Source organism: Halichoerus grypus, chromosome 13 (assembly GCF_964656455.1).
Source record: "Halichoerus grypus chromosome 13, mHalGry1.hap1.1, whole genome shotgun sequence".
Taxonomy (NCBI): Eukaryota; Metazoa; Chordata; class Mammalia; order Carnivora; family Phocidae; genus Halichoerus; species Halichoerus grypus.
Window position 1 is genome coordinate 25,601,758 of NC_135724.1, and position 23,337 is coordinate 25,625,094.

A 23,337-nucleotide genomic window follows, 5' to 3' on the forward strand; every position below is an offset into this window, starting at 1 on the left:
AGCTGGAGCAGAGCCATAAAAACTCTGTGATGAGTGGCTCTCATAGTTAGGATGATGGTGTTCATCATTACTGTGAAGTAGCTCGAGTTCACAGAGTTAGGGAGCGGGGGTCAGGCTGGCGTCCAGGGCTCTGTTGGGAGGTTAATCTTGAGGATAGTGAGAGGGGTGTTTCAGGCAGGGAGGAGGACTGGAGAGCAGGGCTTAGAAGCTCATGCGCAATGGGTAGAGTGGCAGGTTTGTCACCTGAGGCATCCCCAGCAGGTGGGGCAAGGACTAGAGCAGGTCCTGGTTTGATCCCAGAAGGGCTGGTCCCCTCGCTCTGCCCTGGTTTGCTCCCTGAATATGCACAAGGCCACAGAACGTGAGTGACTCTCTGGGGCTTCCCATGCCCATCCCTGAACACTCGTGGTCTTCTCTCAAGAATAGCCTAACTTAGAGTGTTAGCCCCCCAGACATGAGTACCTAGAATTATCAGTAACTTTTTACTCTGGGTAGAGCAGTTCAGAGTTGGGGGCCAACAGGAGACAGAGTGCTCTCACCTCTGGATTGTTCTGTGAACTTCCCCTTGCCAATCTGCAGCAGTCCTCCTCTGCGAAATGAAGGGTGGGTGTGTCCTTTCCACCAGGAACACTGGTGGATTTTGTGACCTGGTTTGTAAGAATGTCTTCAAACAGGAAGAGTGATGCCATGATTTGATCAGCGGTGGGGTTTACAGAATAGTTTTGGTTTAAGATTTACTGAGCAGTGATACAGTTTGCTCCCTTTACCAGCTGGATGCCTTTGGGCAAGTTGCCTGAACTCTCTGTGCCTCAGTTTCTTTATAAGGACAGCAACAATCCCCATTTGGGGGCGGAGGGAGCAAAAGGGGGGTGACGGTGAGGAATCAATGAGCTAATATGTGTAAAGTCATTTGAAGAGTGCCTAGCACCGAGAAGGTGTTTAATAAATGTCTGGAGCTCCTTGCATGTGAGGAGCACTGTGAGAGTTTCCTAAGACATCCGGAAAAGGCAGAGGCCCATTCTCTGCATTCCAGGGGCTTATTAGCCTTTGCTTAGTGATGCAAGACAGTCTCCCATGACACAATACAACGAGAAAGTGCATCACCCAGGTGCATGAGTGTAAGTGCTGGAGGGGTTCTAGGTGGGTCAGGAAAGGACGAGGACAAGCAGGGCACGTGGCCGGGGCCCTGGGGTAGGCAGAGAACGAGAGAAGGGAATTCTAGCTGTGAGGGGATGAGCATGTGGTGCATGTGGATGTGTGTGCATGTGTGTGTTTGCTAAGAGAGCATGGACAGTGGCTTAGCCCAGAATGGGAAGTGTGGGCCTGGGGACCCTGAGGCGGTGCAACAATTTGTGTCACAGCCACGCACCTCTCCTGCCCGTGGCTGTGAGTGGGAACAGGCCTGCATCGAGCACAGGAGCAAACCCTTGTACATGACCCAGGGTGTGATTAATTTAATTATTTCAAAAGCCCCTTTGGTATTTCACGAGGGTCATGCCCCTAGCTGTGGGCTTGAATACAACTGCAGCAGGTTTCAATAAAATCAATTAATTTAATTTGATTTGGTTTTATGTACTTGGAGCTGGTGCCTCTTGAACTCAGTATGAAAATTATTGCAGAATAAAAATGCATATTAGTACTCAAGCCCAGTGTCCTTGGACTCTCTTTAGGGAGCCTGCAGTGCTGATCACAAGAGCAAATCCCCCCCGGCCTGGCAGCAGCCACTGCTCACTGGTCCAGCGTTCACCCCACCAGCCCCGGACTGTTTAGGGAGGTTATGTGCGCTGTTTGTATGGTTCCCTGGCTTCCAGAAGCATTTCTTACCTAGCAGTGAAGGGAATGTGCTTCCATGTTGCTTTCATGAAAGGAGCTCAGAGAGGTTTGGCTTGGCATTGGTCACCGGCTTCCTGCTCTGCTGTCGTTAGCTAAATTAATGGAGGCCGCATGCTGCTGTGGATTGAACTTGGGCTATGCCCCCTCACCCCCAAGAGACATGAACTTGGCCGAGTCCCTTCACTTCTCTGTGCTTTTGTCTCCTGTCCACAAGGGAGAGGGCTGGATGCCTGCTTGCAAGGCTCCTTCCAGTTCAGGGTCATATTCCACCGGACAGCTGCTTGTCCCGGGGTGGAGCCCTGCCTCCTTCCTGCTCCCCTCCAGAGGGCTCGGAGCCAGCTCACTGAATGGTCCATGGGACTGTGCCCCGCCTGCACCTCCCAGCAGGAGCGGCTTCTCCCCCACATTCCTGCAGGTCAGAGCAAGCACTGCTTTCAAGAAGGGTGGAGGGTTACAGCTCAGGGGGCCAACCCTGTCGTTTTACAGATGAGGGAACCCGGTTCCAGAGTCACACAGCCATAGCCGTGGGCAGGACGATGTTCAGCCACATTCACCGTCATTATAAAGGGTGGAGATTTTGCTCAGGCTGCGTTTTCCAACTGTTCCTTTCATTCCTCTTTTTCCTGTCGGGATGGGAGATGGCCAAGTCATCTTTGGGGCCTCCCCAGTAAAGCAGATGCGGACACCAGCCATGTCGGAGCCGATGGAGCCCTCTCAAACGTGGTGGCTGCCCCCGTGATCCTGGTGGGAGTGGGCTGGGGGTGCATTCCGAAACACCCCCCACCGATGCCTGACATTCCTCTCTGCCCCTCCCTCCCACAGACCCTCCTCCCGCCCTGGCATTTGGTGCTGAGCTCCGATCCCCTCGACTTAGTGATATGTTTTGCACCTAAGTCTTACCTCCTCAGCGCTCGTCCGTGGCAGAAACAGAGTCTGTCCTTTCCGTCCTCCTGTCCTCATCCTCTTTATTCCTCTGAGCCGCTCACTTACGACAGGCACCCCGATGTGCGGAGAACTACCCCACACACTTTCCTCACAGTATCTCATTTAATCTCCATACTAGCTCTGCAGAGTGAGCAGTACCGTCCCTAGTTTACTGTCGGGGGGCCATGGCTTGGAGAGGTCACACAGCTCCTAAGTGACAGGGCTGGGATTCCAGGCCACCATCTCAGTCCTGAGACTCTTGTACCATGCCAAGTGGCCTCCCTTGCACAGAATAGGTGTGTAACAGATCCTTAATGGCAGATTATACTATACTTTCCTCTGCCAACAGCAAATGCCCCCAGAGAGATGATGGTGATGATTACTAATGCTACTACTAATAGTAATAGAAATTATTCTCTATGAAGCAACTATTAATGTGTTAATGCACCAAAACTCACAACCCCCGGAGAGGTGGGTACTGTGATTACCTCCCCTTTACAAATGCAACAACTGAGGCATAGAGAAGTGACTTGCCTAAGGTCACCCAGAAAATAAGTGAGCTGGGCTTCAGTCCAGCCCTGCCTTTGAGGCCCAGCCCCTAGCCTCCCAGTGAACTGGAGTCCTCTGCCTTTGGCTCTGTGTGGCTCTAGATTTCAGGTAGCCGGTGGTGCTGCTGTCGGGGAAGGAGGGCCGGGGCTGGGGTGGTGTGTGCGCTCAGGGACGCCTGCAGCCGGCACTGCCCTCCACCCAGCTGAGAGCCGGCACTGCCCTCCACCCAGCTGAGAGCTGAGGGCCTGGTGGCCGCCTGCCTGGCCCACGTCGCGTGCTGGCACGACGCCCGGCCCGGGGGTAGGCGGGCAGGGGGGATGGGGCAGCGGGGGCGGGGGGCCGGCTCGGCGTTCTCCGCCCGCGGCCCTCGGGCCCCTGCCGCACCCCGCTGCCCCTCTCCCGGGTCGGCGCAGTCCCCGCCGGGGCCGGCGCCGGCTCTCCAGCCTTAACCGCGGGCAGGGGAGGCGCCGCGGCCTCCGGGGGAGGCGGGAGGGTGAGGAGGTCGAGCTGGGGCAGCGCGAGAATGCGGAGGGGAGGCCCGGAGAAACCAGGCTGGGGCCGCGGAGAGGGGCGCGGGGAGCACAGCGGGGGCGGGGGCTGGGGGGGTGAGGGGGGGTCGAGGGCGCGGGGGATACCCGGGAGGAGGGCTAGGTAGGGCTCCCAGGGAGGGGAGAGGAGGGTGCGGGGCCGCGGCGGGGAGCGAGGGAGCGGAGCGCCGGGGAGGGGCGGGGCGCCGGGGAGGGGGGGCGGGGCGCCGGGGAGGGGGGGCGGGGACCAGGGCGGGGGCGCCGGGGCAGGACCTGGGCGGGGGCGCCGCAGGGACGGGGGTTGCGGGCGGGCGCGGAGTCCGGAGTGCCTGTGGCCGGGGCGGAGCGGCTGTGGTTACATCACGTTCCCGAATCTGCTTTCTCAGGGATCAGGCCAGGGGGACTGGCGGGGAGGGAGAGGTGGGCGAACCAGTCTGAACCGGCCGGGCAACTCGAGGGGCGTGGGCCCGGCGAACTGTGGGTGCTGCCCAGCACCCTTTATCCTCACCAGGCTCGGGAATTTTTCTGTGAATCCGCCCCGTTGGTTTTACAGTTCCCCCCCATCCTGGCCCCACCCTCTCTCGCCCTCCCCTCCCCTCCCTTTCCCTCCCCTCCCCTCCCCTCCCATCTCCTCTCCGTGTTGGCTCCTCTGAGCAATCGGTTAGCCAAAGGGAGGCACCAAGCTCTTGCCCACAACTGTCCCACTCCCACCTTCTCCTGGAGGACTCCGGTGCGTGCCCTCCCTTTCTGTTTCCCTGCACCCCTGCCCCTCCCTAGGCTCTCTGGAGTATCTCGAAGGAGCTTAGTGAATCAGTGCCCTGGCCCTCCCTCCTGCGCAAGCCCTTTAGGGGCCCTTCAGGGTCCCCCTTTCTCCTGTGGCCTCGGGGGCCTAGTGCCCACAGGCTGCCAGGCCCTTGCTGGCAGAGAGGGAAGACCTAGGCAAGACCTTAGCAGGGCAAGAACCTCGCTCTTCTCCAGGGTGTCTGCATTTTGCAGGGACATTGCTGAAATGGCACCCCCCCCCCGCCCCCCCGCAGTTACTCTCAAATGATGGAATTCCAAAGGCTGGGCACCAGGTTGGGAGGAGGGGATATTTGAGGCAGGGGTGGCTTTTCAAGGACCCTCGGATCACATCAAGAAGGCCACCACGGTCTCCCTTACACCCTCTGCTGTCCTGCCCCTGTGTCTCTCTCTCTGGCCAGCTCAACTTCTAATTCATCCCCCAAGGCTATGAGTTGCTCTGCTTCCAGGTGGCAAACGGGACACCCTCCCTGTGGCTATGGGGAGCTTCGTGGGTTGCTGAGCTTGTGTTTGTCACAAGCTTGGAGCTCTTTGACCAAGATTACCATTATTTATATGTCAGGACTGCTATGAAATCGATTAAATAGCTGGGATCTTTAACAGAACTGCTCCACAGACATCAACATCCCAGGTCCTGGGTTTTGTAGACTGAGGCCCTTGAGACCTGGAGAGATAAGTGACCTGCCCAAGGTCACATAGCTTGTTAGTGGCAAAGCTGGAACTCTAATTCACCTCCTAGCTCCCCCCCCACCCCCCCACCCCCATCCAGTGTGCTTTACTTTTAGGCTAGTTCTGTGTTAGGGACCTAGCTTAACACCTGGGTGGCACAGAGAGGAATGAATGAGGCCTCAATGAGGAAGCTGGAGAAATACATCATTTTGGAGAGGTGAGAAGACCCTGAGGCTCCCCCCCCCCACGAGTTTGGGACTCTAGCCCCTTCCCACTGAGTATGCTGGTGAAATGTTTCTCCAGGGTAGCCGGAGACCACCATTGGGAGCCTATCATTCGCTTTGGTCACTTCAAGCCCAGTCATTGTGCCCAAGGAGACTGTGGGTCTGGAGGTAGGTATAAGCATGAGCCAAATTGGCAACTCCAGATCAGAGCGATCAATGCTGTGACTCTTTTCCATTCATTGCCTCAGCCAGTATCTGAACAGGTTGCAAAAGACCCAGGCATGTCTGTTCCTGCAGGGACTCTTGTCATCCTGGGGCCCTGCCAGGCATTGTGTTAGGAGACCATGATTCCACAGATCCAGAAACTCGGGACTGGAGGCCCCTGTTGTCCCAGCCTCTGGGATCCTGCCTGCGGGGCGTTGGCTGTTTGTGAGCACAGGGTTGGGAAGAGCAAAAGGAGGCTTGAAATTCAAGACAGTTGGGCTACAATTATCAGTCTTAGTAAAGTATTTGAAGAGGAAATGGGCCGAAGTGAATGATTAAAATAAATAATACTTTTGGTTGTAGTAGAAGCCCATGAACTTGGACCTAACTGATTTGGAATTTAGGATAGTTGAGCTTGGCTGTGGTGAGATTCACCTTTGCACTGTCTGTGAACACAGCCCAATGAATAGATAAACAGCGCACAAATGACTCAGAGGAAGGTGCCTGCATGTGACTTTATTGTGATGACAAATTTTGACCGGAAGCAGGTCAGCTCTGTTCACCTTGGTAAACATTTTTTGACAAACATTTATTGGGGACCTTCTACATGCCAGGTTCTGTGCTAGCTAAATTAATAAGCATTCATTTTTTGAATTCTCATAAGGAGGATTCCTTATGAGGTTAAGAATGATCATTCTTCCCGTTTTACAGACAGGGAAACTGAGGTTGGTATTGGAAAACCACCAGGATTCACACCAGGGCAGTCTGGTTCTAGGGTTTATGCTTTTAACTGCCAGGTTTTATGTGTTAGGACAAGGGGGATAGGATAGGGAAAAAGAAGAAAAAATAGGATGGGCTGTGACGCCTACTCCCTCCAGATGCTTCGGATCTAGTTGGGAGAGGTAAACACGGGGCCTGGCATAGACTAGGTGCTAAATAAGTGAATTAATTAGTTAAGCAATGGTGAGGACATGGAATGAGCTGCTTGAGGGCAGAAGTGGGCTTGACTCTCCCTACATCCCCCACCCCGTGCCACTGCTTGTACATAATAGACATCAAATGGCCAAGAGAACCACAGGAACTGAGGGTGGGAGAGGTCACTCATCAGGGCATTTTTCAGTTGAAGAGACTGGCCCGGGAGAGGGGAAGGGATGTGCTCAAGGCTGTGGGGGTTTCTGGTCCAAAGCTCCCTCTGCACAGCATTTTCATTGGGCTGCTTGGAAGCAGATGAGCTGAGAAAGATGCAGGTAGAGTGGTAGACTGGGCCTTCATTTTCCCCCTGAGCCCCTGGTTCTCACCCCCACCTCTGGGGACTTGCCTTCACCTTCCGGTTCCCCCTTCGACTGCCCCTTTCCCCCTCTCCAGCACTGAAAGAGGGCCTTCAAGGCCTTGAGATGGGTGAACCAAGCAGTGAGGGGAAGACCATGCTTGACATTCTTCCTCTTGGCCTCTCCTTGCCATCCTCTGCCTTTGAAGTCTGCCCTCTTCTGTCCCCACCAGGGCAGGGCCAGAGGCCTGGGGACACTCATTCCATGTGTTTGTTGAATGAACAAACACTCCACCACACAGCCAAGGCCCACCAACAGCCATTCAGGACGGTGCAGCTCAGGCCCCAGCACACTTCCTCCAAGCTCACAGATGGGAGAGCCAAAAGGGCCTTCAAGTTCATTGCCTCCCCCTCCACCACCGGCCCCACCCGCCAAGGCCTTCATTTTACTGATGAGAATAGTGAGGACCTGGAAGTAGGAGGTATTTGTCCAGGGACACCCAGGCCCACAGAAGCAGAGCTGGGGTGAGAAAACAGGACTTCTGCCTTCCAGTTCAGTCCCTGCTCTGAAGTGTATGGGCCTGTGGCTTTTGGGAAAACCCTGTTCGGCTTATAGCCTGTTAGGGCCAGCATTATGAAAAAGCTAGCCAGAGCTTGTTTGCCCGACACTTTTGCAGCCCTCCCCAAAGGCAAACCACCCGTCATTTCTGATGGGTGCCCTTGGCAGCAACTACAACAAATCCACCAAAGCAAAGAGAAGGAGAAGGAGGGCCAAGCGGGGAGCTGGTGTTTGCTCCTGCTGGGAACCTGGGCATATTGAACTTGTCAGCTCATCCGGCCCAGATACCATCTTGTTCCTGCTTGGCATGGGTTTATCGAGCCCATGTGTTCCTCCTTGGCAAAGACCTCGAAGGGAAAGGAAGTGGGACTGTCCCCAGGCATTGGGGAAGGCACCCGCTCCCCACCCTGATCCGGCTCTAGCCCCTCTCTCTACCCCTAGCGATGCCTCTCGGCCAACATGGAGCAGACTTAGAATTTCTTCTGCAGGATGACGCACATACACTTGGGATCTTGCCATTGTTCTGTTTTGGTTTGGGGGCTACGGACTCAGGCTTTGGACCAGGAGTGGGTGTTTAACATGCTCACATGGCACCTTATAGGTGTCAGGGACTATTCTAAGCACTTCACAAATATTGGCTCAGGTCATCAGCCCAACACCTTTTACAGCAGGAAACTGAGGCAGAGAGAGAGAACTTGCCTGAGGTCACACAGTGAGTGATCACAGAGCCAAGATTCAGGTTCTAGCTCCAGAGTCCACACTCCCATCTGGGATTCCAGGAGGCCTTTCTGCTGGGATGACCAGATTTTTGATGTTTTGACAAATAACTTAACCAGCCCGGATCTGTTTCCTCATCTATAAAATGGAGATAATAGTAAGCCCGCATGAACCCCTCCAACAGTAGCTTTGGGAAGTGTGAAGGGCTCTACAGAACGGAGGGCTGGTTCTTTCTGCCTGCATTCCCAGCCGAGGTTGACTCATCCCCTGGCTTGTTTGTCCTCCACGGGTAGCAGGCCCTGGCAGCAAAGGCATGAGGGAACAGTGATTGCCCGGGAAGAATGCTGGACCCCCTCTGCCCCTTGGGACCCTCTCATGTTCAACCCCCAACCAAACATACTCTCCAATTGTTACATATGTGATTTTCTTTTATTATGGTATTTATATGATTTTTCTTGCTATTTATGCCCTTGTTTATTGAACAGCTCTCCTTGGTGAGGATGGCAAAAGCCACATAGAGGAAACCAGCTGCAGCCCCCGAAGCTCTGCTCCCCCAGAGTGGATGGCTCCTTTGCCCTCACTCCCCTCCTCCCCCTAGAATCACAGCATGCCCAATCTTAAGCATTAGTTAACTTTCAGCTAAAATTCTGGCCTGGGTTCAGACGATGCCTGATTTCACCCCCAAGGTTAAGGCTGGGGAAACCCTCTGAGTGACAGATAGGGGGCCATGCCTACCAAAGTACACCCGGAGAGGCCCCTAAAGGGGCTCCCTCTGCTCTTTCTTAATCCTATTCTCTCCTCTCCATTACCTATTCCCGCGCCAGAAAACACATTTTCTAGGGGGTACTTAAACTTTACTTTAGAATTTTACATTCCCTGCTGCTCCTAAGCACCTTAATCCGCGCCCCCCCCCCCCCGCCACCAGCTGAAGCAGGGAAAGGGGGAAAGGTTATGATGGTGGAAATTGGCATAATTTGAGCCCAGAAAAATGTCACAAGGTTTCTCACATAGTATTTGGGCAGTGCTTGTGTTCTTAAGAATGGATACAGAATAAATTTTGACCAACTGCAGCAGCTAAAACCTGGTGGCCTCCTCATGTAGCCAAGGAAAACGAGTAATGCTCAATTCATTACAAGGAGGTGGCAAGAAAATAAAATGATGGACCCTTTTGTGCACCGTACTTTTGGAGTGCTTTCTTTTACAAACAGGACTAAACTTGAGCCTCACAAAGATTCTACTACGCAGGATTTGCCCATTTGACAGGCAATCCGATGTCTGAGGAGGGAAGCACGAAGTCGTAGAGAACAGGAAAAGCTGAGCCCCATGGGGCTGGCGTACTTCCCCTGATCTTGCCGGCTAGGCATCTGGGTACCGAATCTATGCTGGATTGAGCACACAGGTCTGGCCAGTGTTCATTTTGGGCACTGATCTTACTCCTGGCTCCATCTTCATCCTTATTTTCCCATTGCTTTGTTTTTCTTCCTTATTTTGTTAATGTATGTTTACCTACCAACGGACGGTAGGCACATTTGTACACTGGTTCAGATCCTTTTGGAAGAAGATGGGTTATAAATGCACACAGTCCTACCCAGAATGTCATTGTTAATCAGTCATTTCGTAAGGTCTCCCGTGGAGGAGATATTTGCATATTAGCCAAGAGTTGCTTTAGTAACCTTAGACACACCCTATTTCCTTAGGGATAGAGTGAGGATGCGGGTCCGTAGGGCCTCTGAGGAACCTTGCAGCTCTGATAGCCTGAGTATGCTTCCATTTCCAATCTTGTTAGAGTCACACAGCTCAACTGGTCATAAAGTAAGACCTAAAATGCTGGTTTTTCTAGCAAAGCCCTGTGGGTCTCAGCCTGGGCAGAGGAGCAAAACCTGGAATCGAGAAGCATCCCTCTTTCCCCACGGAGGTGGCCATACTATACAAATGTTACAGCACCGAGAAGGAAATAATTAAAATTTCAAAGAAATAAAGTCCGTATAACATAATAGAGAATATTAGGGGTGCAGGGAAACCGCATTTATTTGTCTTCCTCTCCCACCTGGGACATAACCAAGAACTGAGTGGAAAATAAAACCATATTGAACCAAAAGAAGTCACAGAATGCATGCTAGAACTCTCATTCCCTGGGGCCTGTGTCACTGGGGGGCCTACTGGCTCTTGTTTTATGCACAATTCGAACTTACATAGTTTTCTAGTTTCCAACCTACATAGGACCAGCTGGAGCAAATGAGAGGACAGGGTGAAGGGTAATGAAAACGCGGTTTTGTGTCAGCTCTTGCCATGTTTGGGGGCTCAGGGGGGCAGCACTGGCCAATGTGGGGTGAGGATTTCTCTGACTTTCTGATGTACAAACGTCTTCAGATTGTTTAAGCAATTCCCATGAAGGGACCTGAACGTTTTGCAGTGACAACGTGGCTTGGAGGGTGTCTTGCTTAATCTGAGTACCCAGATGCCGGCCAGAGGCACCTGCAGGTAAGACTAGAAATGAGGTGGCAAGAAGTGGGGGTGGGGGGGTGGGGGAGGATGGGGCAAGTGCCTCGAGGAAAGCGCTCACCATAAAATGACTAGTGTGGAAAACAGGGTGGGAAAAAAGTGCCTTTAATCGTAACAGAATCCCAAACACATTAAGTTTTTCTCAATGTGTGTATATTACTCTCAAGATTAAGAAACGCCGAGTTTTATTTTCTGAAATGAAAGGAAATGCCGGACCCATGAGGACTGTGGAGTCAGGAGAGTGACCCTCTGAGAATTGGCCAGGCTGTAGTCCTTCCACCACCAGAGAAGAAAGGCAGTTGTGGGGTTGGCCTGGCTTCTGAAGTGAGGTCACTCGCCACAGTCTTCTGCGCCCCCCACCCCCATCCCCCGCTTTCCCTGGTCAAGCTCAGCCCTCATCCTGCCCTGGAGAACAGACCCAGGACTCTGAGTGCAGGGCCCAGCCTGGGTATCCTGAAGGCTCACTAAGCCCTTTGTGTGAGCCTCCTCTCATTCCCTCCAGGGCCTGGGATCCAACCCAGACTGTTTCCTCCTTCCTTCACTGACCTCCTACCTGGTCAGATAGGCTCCTGACCCCTATTTGTGCCTGCTTGGTAGGAGCCCAGGTGACGAGGCCACGCGTCCAGCTTCGTGCCCAGCCCTGACCCTGCTTGCTTCCTTGGAACACAGGCTACGTGCTGTGCCCCGAAGACTTCTCAGGTTCTGTGTCCAGCTTGGGCCTCTGGACTTGACAAGACTGTCACGGACCTCCCCTCGAGGTTTTCCCAGCCGTGCCCCTGAGCCACAGATGCGACTGCATCTATCCCCCCTTCCCAGTCCTGTCCTCCGGGCTGGCTATCCTTACTGCCCACTGTGTTTCATGCTTTCCAGGCCCTAGGGGTTTCAGAATCAAGATCAAAACCCCATAGAAGGGGTGAGCTGAAATGACCACTGATTTCAGTTAAGGAGCATGGTCCCACCTTCACATGAACTTCCCAAGAACTTTTCACGAGGCACTGAGCTTTGGCCTCAGAGACTATAGCCAAATTCCAAAAAGACATGGGTCATACCTCTGAATGTATCTTGGAGTGAGTGACTCAGGGTGGATGGATTCGCAGTGCTGTGGCCAGTAGCTACTGCCCTTTTTGTAGGGCTTTTGAAATTGCAGCTCTAGATTCAGATAATTTATCATCTTGGTACTGACTGAAACATAGCCTATGTTTTATCTCTCCCTTCCTCTCGCCCTTCCTTCCTTCCTTCCTTCCTTCCTTCCTTCCTTCCTTCCCTTCCCTTCCCTTCCTACCTCCCTGCCTCCCTCCTTCTTCCCTCCCTCCCTTCCCCCTTCTTCCCTCCTTCCATCCTCTCTCCCTCCCTGCCTGTCTTCCTTCCCTCCTTCCTTCCTTCTTCCTTCCTTTCTCCCTCCCTTGCTTCCCTCCTCCCCCTTCCCTCCTTCCTTCCTCCCTCCCTCCCTTCCTCCCTTCCTTCCTTCCTTCTTTCTTCCTTCCTTTCTCCCTCCCTCGCTTCCCTCCTCCCCCTTTCCTCCCTTCCTTCCTCCTTTCCTCCCTCCCTCCCTTCCTTCCTTCCTTTCTGCCTCCCTCACTTCCCTCCTCCACTTTCCCTCCCTTCCTTCCTCCCTTCCTCCCTCCCTTCCTTCCTTCCTTCCCCTTTGACCATGGTAGTGAGCTCCCTGGACCTTTTTCATGCCCCAGTCATCAAGCAGGCCCTAACAAGGAAGCCAGTTCCTGCACCTTGGTGCTCTGCGTTACCCAGCAAGAGACAGAGCAGCAGAAAAAGAGTGTGGGTGCAGTCCAGCCCCCTCCACTTACTAGCTGACCTCAGGCAGGTTATCTAAACCTCCTTGGACCTCAGTACCTCTATCTGTGAAATGAACATGCTGATACCTTGGAAACTTGTTGTAAGGATACAATTAAGAAAATGACTGTAAAGCCTTTTGTATATTTTCTGACTCATATTACATGCTCAATAAATGGGAGGTATACTATAACTACTTCTACTATTACTATTTTTTTTTTTTTACAAGTGTAGACAATCTGCCTGGATAATTGAAGTATGTTCACTGAACTATCCCTTTAAAGGCATAGAGAACAGTAGGGTGAAAGTATTCCTGGTCCAGTTTTTTGGTGGAAGATGGAGATGGGGCTGATTACTGAGAGTAAGACACGACTGCTCTCAAAGGCTGTGCTTAGCCCCAGCTCCAGGACTAGCTCACCTAGCTTCCGGTGCCCTGTTTCACTCACAGCTCTTTGCTTTGGGGCTAGTGACTTCACATCCCTGGGCCTCCAGTTCCTCCCCTGTAAACTGGGAGGTATAGTACTGCCCAAACCACCAGGGCTGCTGAGAAGTAAACAAGATAGTCCTCCTAAAGCACTCAGCACAGAGCTGGACACCCACTAGGTGCTCCAGAAGGGCTTGCTGTGATTGTTTTCAAGTGCATCCCATCTTACGCAAAAGATGGTTCTGGAAAAGTTGTGAAACCAAATCCCGTTTTCCCACTAACTGGCTTCTTCACTTTGAGAAGGCTTTCTCTTTGCCTTGGATCCTTGGAGGGCGGTGACTCTGAACACCTCAGCACCAGGTGTACCATCTCCTGCCTGCTCCCCTGGCTTGCGGGCGTGCAGTGGAAAATAAGAAACTTAGATGTAAAAACCCTGGTTCTTTACAGTATCTGTTTAAACGCTAATGTAGATTCCTTTCTTTCTTCCTTTCTTCCTTCCTTCCTTCCTTCCTTCCTTCCTTCCTTCCTTCTTTCCTTCCTTCCTTCCTTCCTTCCTCCCTTTCCTTCCTCCTTTCTTTCTTTTTCTTTCTTTCTTTCTTTCTTTCTTTCTTTCTTTCTTTCTTTCATCTATCTATCTATCCATCCATCCATCCATCCATCCATCCATCTCTCATCTACCTATCTGAAAAGGACCACCTGTAATTATTTCCACTCTCCTTCCATGGGTGTATGTATATATATATATATATATATATATATATATATATATATATATATACATATTTCATGCAACAAACTGTTTCTATTTCTCAATGACTTCCACCTTTCATCTACATTTTATTCTTTGAAGTTTTGCGGGGGGGGGGGTGTCATGAACTTTTTTGAAAATTTGTTAAGCTCTCTGGGCTGTCTTCCCAGAAAAAGGAACATGCTCACATCCCCACACAATTTTACATACTGATTAGCTGAGGGTTTGTGAATCCTCTGAAGCCGGCTCCCTCCCCCCCCCCCCCGCCCCGCTGCACCCCACAGACACCCTGGTAAGGACCCCTGCTAATGTAAGAACTTTCTTATGGAACCAACCCGTGTCCCAGTAGCAGCAGATGACAGCTTAGGCATGCTCTCAAGTGCCCCCCATATTTGGACTCCTTTGTCTGGCGTGCTGGGCCCCAACTCCTTCCCATCTTATCTTCCTCCTGGAATTCCCACTGCTCTGGCCAGTCTGGCTGGCCTTTGTCCTTCCCCGAGGCTGTCACCTCGCCTTTGTCCCACTTCTTCCCCACCTGCGTATTGACATCTAACCCACGGTTCAAGTATGTGATGGCTTCCTCGGAGGGATCAGAGAGTTCCTGGAGGATGTGGAACTTGAACAGAGAGGGGAGAGGCCCAGTTTTAGAGGCAGAAAAACAATGCAACTGAAACGTGAGCTCCTAGCACTGCTAAAGTCCGAACTGGCAGGGAGGGGTGGGGGGTCAGAGAATGACGTGCCAGACTTGATTTTTCCCTCCTGCCCGGTAGAAACATCCTGCCCCCTGAATGAGAAGCCTCTGGGTTCTCGCCCCGGTCCTGGCCTTGACTGAGTATGTAACTCTGGACAGGTCACTGGTCACTTCAACAATGCAGCCTTAGTTTCCTTATCTTTAAATGATGGGGGCGGGGGGATGCTGGCAGCGCTGTGGTGAACTTGACACTCTTGAACATTGCAGGGGTCAGCCCAAATGTGCAACGTTTCTCAGAAAATGCAATACAGCACTATTCTGTGAGGAACCATAAAAGTCTTCATGCCCCTCTCATCCTTTTTTTTCTGATCTAAGGCAGAAGCCAACAACAGGGGGCAGGTATGCACAAGGATGTTCATGCCCACATTATCCCTAAGAGGGAAGAGTCCGAGTGTCCGAGAGTAGGGACAGTCACCTGCACACTGGTGCGGGCACTCCTTGGCTTTCTATGCAGCTGTGCCGCACGTGCTTAATGCAGATGCAATCCAGCCGCTGGAAGACCTCTTCCTTCTCCCCGCCCCCAACCCCGACACACACCCGAAGGACGAGTGACAGTGATGCGTCCCAGCACTGACTCAGCAAGGCCACACCACCCAGTTGCCAGCCACCAGCCACCATTGCTTCTGCCACATCAGCGTGCATCCCCTGGGAGTCTGAGCACGGAGACTGGGGGTTCAGATTCTGATTGAGTGGGCCTGCAGCAGGGCCTAGGAATTCGCATTGCCCAGAACTCTAGCGGAGGTTCGGAAACCCACATCCTACCTCGACCACAGCACCCTGAACTCCCACACAGCACACAACCCGGGCTGTAGCCCCTTTCCTTCTCAGCCACGAAGCCCAAAGTCTTTGGCAAAGACTCCAGGATTGCGTTGGTCCTAGAACCGGCGAGCCTGCTGACAGGGCTGGGCAGATAGCCATTTAGCGTCCCCTTCAAGATGCGCCAAATGGCACCTACAGCCCCAGTCGACGGCCTGGTCTGAGGCGTTAGCCCTGCTCTTACCTCTGTCTCACTCTGGTTTCTCCCACTCCACTCGAAACCCCGAAACCCTCTCAGCGACCTAATGCAGTTCCCCAGGATTAAAAGTGAGTCTTAGAGGTGGTCAGCATGACCTGAGTTCAAATCCTGACTCTGAGCTGCCATTCTGTGGAAGGGGAGTCATCACGTACTGACTTCATAGTTTGTTGTTGAGGATTGAACCAAATAACACGATGCAAAGCTCTCAGCACAATGCTTGCGGTTACCATAATTATGATTATTTTCCTGTCCTCGGGGGGTTAACAGTGAGTCTTTTCTTTGATGAGGTCCTTGTAGGAGGCCAGGCCCTTGTTTTGATCTTCACCGTGGCCATTCAGTCCTGCCCTGTTCTCCTGTCCACCCTACAAGCCTAACCTTGACCTATGGAAAATGCCAGCTTCGAAGAGAAGGTCCCAGCCACCCTCACAGTATGGTGAAGGTCACTGTGCTGACCCTCCCACTGGGCTAGTTTGTCTGGCCCTGGGGAAGGGCTGTGGGCTGTCCTGGTCATACCCAGTAGCCCCTGGCAGGGGCATGCTGACCAGCACTAGGTGCGAGGCTACCCTCTGCCTGAGCATGCCAGAGCCAGTTAGAGCAGATGCTTTGCGGGCAGGTGTCAGGACCTGTTCACTGCTTCCTCCAACAGAGAAGCTTCTGGGGCACGCCCCTTCCCCCACCCAGCTCGGCAGCCCACCCTTCCAACCACCGGTCCTCTTGTGCAGTACACCCACCCCCATACACCAACACACCCACATGCACGCCTGTGCGCACACACACACACACAGTCCTGCCCTCATCTTCCCCATGCCCATCATCACCCTTCCTCCTCCTGGTCAGACACCCGAGAAAGGACCCACGGACCTCCAGCGAGTATTTGTTATGCCCAAAGCGTGCCAATGACCTGGTTGGGTAATGGGGCCCTCACACATTTGCGGGGACCCTGTAGGGACAGGCCAACGTTCACCATGCTCACTAAAGAGAACTTGGGTCGAGGCCAGGGTCTGTGGCCAGCACAGCCGGCCCTCAGCTCCCCAGGCTGTCTAGCCCCACAGCCTCCAGTCTTAGGGGTTGTCACTTCATGTCAGGGGGGTTACTTGTGTGTCTAGGTTGAGGTTCTTAGTTTTGTTTTGTATTTTTACTTTTCTGAGTATAAATACCTCCTTTAAAAAGGTATCCCTAGAAGCACAGAGTTTTGCTTTGTAGCTAGATCTATAGAGGACTGCGCTGGTGGAGGGGAGAGCGCCGGGAGCACTGTGCCAGGAGGCAGGGGGCTGCTGGGCAAGTCGCCCCCGCCTGCACCCCCATCTCCTCACTCTGTTGGGAGCTATAATCCCTGCTTTCCTGGTCTCTCTGTTCAATGAGATGAGAGGCTGCTGGAGGCCACAAAGTGGTCCCACTAAGGACCTGGCTGAGAGACAATGGTGGCCTCGCCCACCTGACTTCATGGCAGACAGTTGTCTGGTCGTTCTTTCCCCGCTAGAAGGTCAGCTCCATGAGGACGGGCAGATGTGGATGTGTTCACCACTTTCTAGCCAAAGCCTGGAGTAGCGGGGCCACAGACAGGCAGTCGCCACAGACCTGGCAGAGGAAGGGAAGAGGGGAGGGAGGGAAGGAGGAAGGGAAAGAAGGAAGGAAGGGAGAGAGGGAGGAAGGGCAGGAGGAGGGTGGAGGAACCTGCCTGCCCTGGCCCCCGTAGAGCTGCCCCCTTTCCCCCCACTGACCCCTTGACCAGGTCCTGGCTGAGCCCTCCTCCTCCCCTAGGCTCCCAGCTCCGAGGCAACCTTCCCAGTCACCCAGAGCCCTGGCCAGGGGAGCCCAAGCTCTGGGCACTTTCCCCTCCTCCTGCTGTGGGTGTCTGACGGTGTCAGTACAACCCGGGAGGAGGGCGAGGCCCTGGCAGCCCTGGGGCCCTCAGGCTGTGAGCAGCGGGGGGCTGGGACCCTGTCTCTTGTAGGGGCAGCCAGACTCTGAGCCCTTCCCTGACGCCCAGCCAGGTGGGGGGTACTTCCCCCAAGAGAGCACTTCGGGCACACTGTACTCAGCCAGCACCTCTCCTCAGAGGGCCCGGGGTCAGGACAAGCTCTGGCTGGTCTCTCAGCACACCTGAGAAGTGGGAGGCAGCTCCAAGTATGCGGGCCTCCCCTCTGGGCCCCACTCTCACCTTCCAGCTCCCACAGGATGGGGCAGCCAAAGGCTGGCTGGCCACAGAGCTCCGCTTCCCTGGATCAACTCTGTGTGCTTGAAGAAGTGGAAGAGTTTGGTCCAGGAGTTTGGCAAACTGCCAGTAGGTTCTGGATGACTGGGTCTGCCCCCTCCACCCCGAAAACATGGTGGCAGAATGTGTGTGTGGCATTGGCAACCAACAGATCTGGATAACCTTTGTGACTGTAGGAAGGGCTGTTAACGCATAGCTCAGATTCCGTTGGGGGCTCCTTCTCTGATCTTGGTGTTGTTATTCAAATCCGCATTTTAATACATTTCAGTGAAATCTGGCCTGCGGATCAAAGTGGTAGAGCCTCTGATTACAGTAAAGTCCCTCCTGATAATAGTACAAACAGGGAGCTCGAGATAGTGAGGGCTTGGCTTGTCCTCAGAACAGGGAAGCTCCAGGACCACGTAGGCAGAGGCTGGCATGCCCCCAAGAGCCATCCTCTTGCTCCAGCCGGATGGGTTGAGTTTTCTCTCTGTTTTCCTCCAAATTTAATTAAACATTTGTGGAGCACCTAAGAAACACAAGGTGGGGTGTTAGATGGAACCTATGTTGACTCCGGTGGGGGGTGGGAGGTGTGGGGAGGAACCCTACGATTAGGACTAACAGCCCTAACCTGCTATGATGTGACAGATGCTCTCCTATCTAGGATGCTGTGATTATGAATGGCCTGCTCCCCTCTGTTTCACAGATTTTCTCTAATCGGGGAGAATTTCATGTATATTTTTTCAAATATATTTCATATATATTCATAATCTCTTAAAAATGTATACCCATATATATAGAGAGAAAGAAATGTATGTCCATATATATATATATAGAAGGAAAACTAGAGTTTTTCTTCTTTGATTTCAAAGGTCTCCATTCTGCCACTCACTCACTTTTTTAATCTGGGTCTCAGTTTCCTCATCTGCAAAGTGGGAACAAAAATCCCTTCTCGGGGTCTGCCCTCCAGGGTTGTTGTGAAGGCCAAGAAGGGTAACAGGTTTAAGAAAGCCACAGAAAGTTAAAGCACCGCATGTGTAGAGGTTGACATCATTGGAGGTTGGGTCTCAGACCTGGTGCGCTGCGGGCACACGGCTGCTGGGTTGGAATGCCCGCCCCCCCCGCCCCCGGAAGATCAGTCCTGACTTGGTGCTGGTTCTCGCCTAGGTAACTGCTTGCTCTGGACAAGCCCCAGTTTCCATGCTTGCGTGGTGGCGTGTGTGGTGGGGGTGGTGGCCAGTCATGGCCCTGAGCATGCAAAGTCCTCACAAGCTGACTTCTCTAAAATACGTCAGCAGGATGGACAAGAGAGGCAAAGCCTTCTCGAAGCCATCCAAAGTATAGCATGGCCGGGATTCTCTTTCCGTCCATTTATTGGCACTTGCAAGTTCTCGGAGGATGAAGGCTAACCCAACTGCAGAGCACCAGACCTGGGAAAGTTCTGGGTCATCCTCTCATCTCATCAATTGTCCCCACTTACAGAGGATGAAGCTGAGGACCTGGGAGGCCGGGTGACATCCCCACGGGCACACAGCCCAGCAGTGGCAGAGGTAGGACCAGATGCATTCGACTTGTTTCCCAGATCTGGGGTTCTCTCAACAAACCTTTGTCCCCCACATATTTGCCAGGAGTCTACTGCGTACCAGGTACCCACAGTGAAAAGGACACATGGGGTCCCTGCCCACAAGCAGCCTCTATTCTAGTGGGAGGGGCAGTTAAAAAACAATCCAGTAGGCAAGCATTTAAATAAAAGTATGCAAGTGGTCTGAGTGCTTTGAGAGAGGGTCTGAAATAGATGATGGTGGGGGAGGTTTCTAATTTGTCTGTTGGGGTCAAGAAAGGCTTGTCTGAGAAGGTAATGTTTCTGCAAGACCTGACATAGAGGGAGAGTGTGTCCGGTCGAGGAATCCACACATGCAAAGTCCCACAGCAGGAAGGAAAAGGAACCCTACCAGAGGATGGGGCGGGAGGCAGGGGTGAGCTTAGAGAGAGGAACAGGGATTTTGCTGAGCCTCATGGGCCATGTTGAACAGTTTGGATCGCATTTTAAGTGCCCTGTGATGCAACCAGCCCACATTTAAAATTATGCAGGCAGCCCTGTGGCACTGGGCTGAGGGAGCAGGACGGGAGTGGGAACAGGGGGACCAGTGCGGAGGTCCCTGCAGAGGTCAGAGTGAGAAGGATCGTGGCCCAGCCAAGGGCAGTAGTGGAAGAGGTGGGAGGAAGAGAGTGGACTGGAGATCTATTTTGGGGATAAACTCGCAGGTGGATGGATTGGCAGGGGTGGGGTGCAGAGCTGGCGTGAGAGGGAGGCAGCAAGATTGGCTCTGAGTTTCCGGCTTGAGTGATACTCAAGCCCAGTGCTGTGCAAATTCTCTAGGGAAGACTTGCTCCAGAGTTTTTTACCAGTCCACTCCCCCATCTCAGCCTCCTCCTGGCTAATAATAGCCTCGTGGTTCGGGAAGAGTCATCAGCCTGCCTGTTCAGCAGCTGGAGAAACTGAGGCACACATCAGCAAAGCAAACTGCTCCTAAGAGAACCAGCTGTAGGAGCTAGACAAAGAGCCAGAGCTGAGCCCCAGAAGCAGCCTTGGGGCACCAGAGTTCTGAAGACTCTGGTGTCATGTCCAGTGTTACAATTCATCAAGTCCCGTGACCTTGAACAAGTGGTAAGACCTCTCTGAGCCCATTTTCTCATCAGTAACATGGGGAAATAAGAGGATCTACCTCAAGGTGTGGTTGCAGGGATGAAGTGGGTGGGGTAGACCCTCAATAGATACTAGCTATTCCTGTTTCTGGACAGCACGGTTCATCTCCTTATCTACCTCTCTCTACACGTGCACAGTCTGTGTGTGCGCACGCTCGCCCAGAAGCCATCTCCGTGCCTCCGTCACAGCTAATGGCCAGGCACCACTAAAGTTTCAAGTTAAGACGGTAGCAGATGTGCTCACTGGGCTTCTGTTTAGCCTTCTGAGCCATGCTGGGTGGTTGAAGGAGGAGCTTTCATCCTCCCTGGAACAAGAGTGAGTTGTGGGTTTGGAGGCAGATGTGAAAAGCAGGGCGTCTGTAAGCCAGCCTGTTTCCAAGAGCTCTGACCGACCTGACCCAGGAAGAGGGGTGGGGTGGGAAAGAGCGGGGAGAGGAGGGGGGTGAGCCAGAGGGAGGGGGCCAAAGAGGGCCTAGGAAGGAGCCACATCCCAAAAGGAAATGCACAGTAACAGATCTAGAGTCTGGCCAGCCCAGAGCCCCTTCTGTGGGTGGCTTTTGTAGCCTCCCCAGTCCCCTTCCCCCACCCCGGCCCTCGGAGACTCCTTTATGTTCTTGTTCCCAGGAGGCACCAGGCACAGGGACTGAGAACAAGGAGGCAGGGCTGGAGGGGCCGTAGGGTAGGGCTCCCCACTTTTTGCCTGGAGCCCTTCCGGAGGGCGTGCCCCAACTGGGCACACACAGACAGTGATTAAGGGGGAGGGAGGAGGGAGGAATGACATTGACTGTCCACTGCGGGACCCAGCCGGTGGGCTGGCCAGCGGCCAGCTCTCCCCCCAGGCTCTTGGCTGCAGTGTCCTCGGCCCTGGCACCACCCACTGGCCTACTCAGACACTCCTTCAGGTCAGGGCTGGAGCCCTGCTAGGAGGGGCCACCTGGGGGCAGGCTGGGCTAGGCACCGCAGCTCTCCCCCACCCCTCCTGGCATCCTCCCTCCACCACCCCTCTGCCCACATCCAGCTCCAGCTGGGTTTGAGAGAGGTGCTCCAATTCTCCCTCCCTCCCTCCCTCCAAAGCAGGCCCTGCCCTGCATTCTCTCCTTCAGCCTGAAGCTGCATCCATAAACTGGTTCCACCACACAGACCCCAACCTGATGCTGTATTCCCTGGGAGAGCCTTCTAAACCTGGCCAGCTGCCCCCTCCCCAAGCCTTCACTCCGGCACCTGACATGCCCTCCTGCTCACAGCAGCACAAACGTCCAGACCTGCCCGGCCCACCTCTCACAGCCCTTTCCCGATGAGCCCTGTCTTCGTGTCTGCTCTTGGCTCCTTATCTGCTCTGCAGAACTAGCACCCTGTTGTTCCTTAAGGACCCTGCGCAGGGCTGTAGGTACCCTGCCCCACACTGACAAACCCCTGTGCTTTATCTCCCCACAGGACATGAGGCTCTGAGGGTGGCACCCCTCTGCACCCTCCCCACCCCACCTCCACCCAGACCATTGAGGTAAACCCCTTATGGGTGTGCGACAAACACTTCTGGATTGATACCGACTCCATCCAGGTCATGTGTTGGCACTTTCACCTACTGGGTCTGGGGGTGGAGTATGGAGTTCCACATGATTGGATATTTAATTAGTGACTTTGTGGACAAAGGGATCTGACTTTTCGTTCTTTGGCTTGGGTGTTCCGGGAATACGTGGTTTTTGATAAAAAGCTATGGAGTCACCCAATCTTGGAAACTGTCCACCTGCCCCAATTAAGTGCTGCTCCTTCTGAACGTCAGTGACTGACTCCCTGATGTTGCAACCCCTCCGCACTCGTACTCCGTGCCTCCCTGGCTCTGTCTCTCCACACTGCCATCCATGACCCTCCCACCAGAGCAAGGAGGGCCTGGCCAACTCATTCCCGCCCTCCCCCCATGGGTATTTACAGCTTTAGAAGCACAGAGAGAGACCCTTCCTGCCTTCCTGAAGCAATGTTGCCTGCCTGGCACAGGCTTTCTGCAGGGCGTGCCCCACGAAGGAATGAATCACTAACACTGGAATTTTAGGCAGGGGGCACCTGTTGGAGGAGATATTTTAGTCTGAACTGTCTTCCTGGGGTTCTTGACCTTCATGGGCTGACCGACCTGTGGGATTCACCTTTGGCTTTGGGGTGCTTTACGGCTAGGGGCCTGCCCTTGGACTAGTGGCAGAGGCCCCAGAGGGCCAGAACTCTGATTGGTTTTCATTTTGTGCTGATTCTCTGTGGCACAGGGGGCCGCTGATCACCAGGGAAGAAGAGCTCCCCTTGGCTCCTCCCCCGTTTCTGAGGAGAGCCAGCCTAGACAGCAAGGGGTTAATGAGGATTTCCCCCCCAGGTGAAAGACGGTTCCAGGGGAAAGAGGGAGGATTGGGGCAGGAGCCTCCCCAGCTGGCAGTTTTCAAAAAGGGTATAGTGTGTGGCTTTAAGGAACTGCTTGAGAGAGGGTGATGGAGCCACACCTCTCTGTGATTGGTGGTTGGCCCCAAATGTGGACTGTTGGATCTCTGGTTGGCATTTCTGAGTCAGTCTTAGAATGGAGACAAAGCAGTGGAGAGCCTGTATGACATGTTTGTGGTGGGGGCGTCCTGGCAGTGGGCGCCCCCACCTCAGGCCTCCCCACTCCCTGTGGGCCAAGCCCAGCTGGACATCGCGGGGGAAGGGAGCTGCGGTTCTGAGCCTCGTACTTCCTGCACTTTCCTCTTTTTTTATTTGCCACTCGAATGCGTCCCCATGCAGGGTTTGATTTGGTGAAGTTACACTCAAGACCCTTAGAGAAGGAAACATAATTCTAGTAATTTTATTGGACTTAGGTTTCAGGCAAATGGAAATAAAATTGCCTCTAAAAATAAAAGACATGCAGAATTGAGTAAAACAACAATAATAAAAAGCTGCCCTGATTTGAGATAAGTGG

At 53.5% G+C, this 23,337-nt stretch overlaps 1 protein-coding gene across 2 annotated transcripts in view; it reads left to right on the forward strand.

Moving 5' to 3' along the window:
* Window positions 1–23,337, forward strand: part of ZBTB7C (zinc finger and BTB domain containing 7C) — a 341,604-nt gene that overhangs the window by 210,371 nt on the left and 107,896 nt on the right. The gene's annotated exons all lie outside the window — the stretch shown is intronic.